Source organism: Glycine soja, chromosome 12, assembly GCF_004193775.1.
Source record: "Glycine soja cultivar W05 chromosome 12, ASM419377v2, whole genome shotgun sequence".
In the NCBI taxonomy this organism is placed as follows: domain Eukaryota; kingdom Viridiplantae; phylum Streptophyta; class Magnoliopsida; order Fabales; family Fabaceae; genus Glycine; species Glycine soja.
This window is the reverse complement of record NC_041013.1, coordinates 19,301,652-19,303,734: the sequence shown is the minus strand read 5'-3', so window position 1 is coordinate 19,303,734 and position 2,083 is coordinate 19,301,652. Positions and strand designations below refer to the sequence as shown.

The window sequence follows — 2,083 nt, the reverse complement described above, 5'->3', positions numbered from 1 at the left end:
GAGGTCTGTTGTAGATGTTTGCAGCATAAGCTTTAGGCTGTTTAATTGCTTTAGATTGTTGTACAGAAGGGCAAAGGTCTATGTGGTGGTTGGTAGAGGAGCATAAACCACAGAGTCTGGCGACAAGTGCAGATTTTTGATTCATGGCTAGTTGGGTTACCAGGTTAACCAAGGCATCTAGTTTACCTTCAAGCTTCTTAGTCTCAGCTGATGAAGATGAATTTGTGGCTACTTCATGCACTCCTCTAATGACAATAGCATCACTTATGGCACTAAATTGCTGGGAGTTTGAATCCATCTTCTTAACTAAATTTCTGGCTTCAGCAAGGGTCATGTCTCTAAGGGCTCCACCACTGGCAGCACCTATCATACTTCTCTCCATGTTGCTAAGTCCTTCATAAAAATATTGGAGAAGAAGCTGCTCTGAAATCTGGTGGTGAGGGCAACTGGCACATAATTTTTTAAATCTCTCCCAGTATTCATATAAGCTCTCTCCACTGAGTTGTCTAATGCCTGAAATATCTTTTATGATGGTCGTGGTCCTGGAAGCAGGGAAAAAATTTTCTAAGAATACTCTTTTGCGGTCATCCCAGCTCGTGATGGACCTTGGAGCAAGGTAATATAGCCAGTCCTTTGCCACTCCCTCTAAAGAATGAGGAAAGGCCTTCAGAAATATGTGATCCTCCTAGACATCTGGTGGTTTCATGGTGGAGCAGACAATATGGAATTCTTTCAAATGCTTGTGTGGGTCTTCACCTGCAAGGCCATGAAACTTTGGAAGCAAATGGATCAATCCAGTTTTAAGAACATATGGGACATCCTCATCAGGGTATTGGATGCACAAGCTTTCATAGGTGAAATCAGGTGCAGCCACTTTCCTTAGAGTCCTCTCACGGGGTGGAGGTTGTGCCATGTTCTTAGAATGTTCAAAATTATAATGCTCAAAATCACCAATAACAGAATGCTCAGGATGCTCAAAAGGTACTAAATGATGTCTAACTAATCTATGAAATGTCCTATCTATCTCAGGATCAAAGGGTTGTAAGTCAGATGGATTTCCACTAGTCATACACTAAATTCAGCATGCACAATTAGTTGCCTTCTTATGCAAGTAACAGTGTAGGTTTGAACTACAGCTACCATCAAATGATGTCTAAATGACTTGAAATTTTGTGAGCAACCTTATAAAATAATGAGAAGATAGCACATAAAATTTCAAACAAAAATTCAAAGTCTAACTATAGAAGCTAAAATTGGTAAGTTAAGAAAAATAAGAGAATAAAACTTGGAAAATAAAAAACTTTTGACAGAATCACTTTTTTTGGACGATAGAGACCTCAGCCGGTCACAGGCCGGCTACCACAACATAGGAAATTTTTTTCTACCCCAAATACATATATAATAATAGCGATTCTGATAACTGGAGCAAAAGTTATGGTCGTTTGAAATTTTGACAAAAATAAAATTTGCTACTTATTTGGAACATTCAAATCTGACCAAACTAAAGGCTCTAGCTATTTTTCCCACAAAATATGGATTAAAAGAAGTTACCAAAAAAAAATTCAGCCAAAAATAACAACTTTAGCTACTAAAACAAAAAATCCCAAATAATTCAGGAAGGGTGGTCGCTAAAATCCGTCGCTACAGGATTTTCAATACTACCCTATTTTGCCGCAAGCAAAAGTGGTCGCTAAATCCGTCGCAAAACACTATTCACAGTAAAACACCCAAAACTGAAACAGGAAAAGCGCTTAACAGAAAAACTAAAACAGAACACACACTAAACAAAATACCAAGACACTAAACAACACTAACACACACACTATCACAACACTAACAATTAAACATAAAACATGAAAGAATTAAACACTAACACGACACTAGCTATTATGAACCTTTGGACACTGCTCCTCGGCAACGGTGCCAAATTTGATCGAGGTCGTACCCGAATCAAATAAACATTAAAATGCAATAACTAGGAAGTGATCCTAGGTCGTTTCCCAACGAGCAATGATAAACCAAATGTTCATAACAGATAATAGGAAAATAGTAACGAATTGGGGGGGGGGTTGTTTGCTTTTGT

The 2,083-nt window shown here is 38.2% G+C and overlaps 1 non-coding gene across 1 annotated transcript; it reads left to right on the top strand.

Annotated features, from left to right (window-relative positions):
* Positions 1 to 428: 428 nt before the first annotated feature.
* Positions 429 to 535, top strand: LOC114380608. Its single transcript, XR_003659784.1, has one exon. It is a non-coding gene; the product is annotated as a small nucleolar RNA R71 (small nucleolar RNA).
* The last annotated feature ends 1,548 nt before the right edge of the window (positions 536 to 2,083 follow it).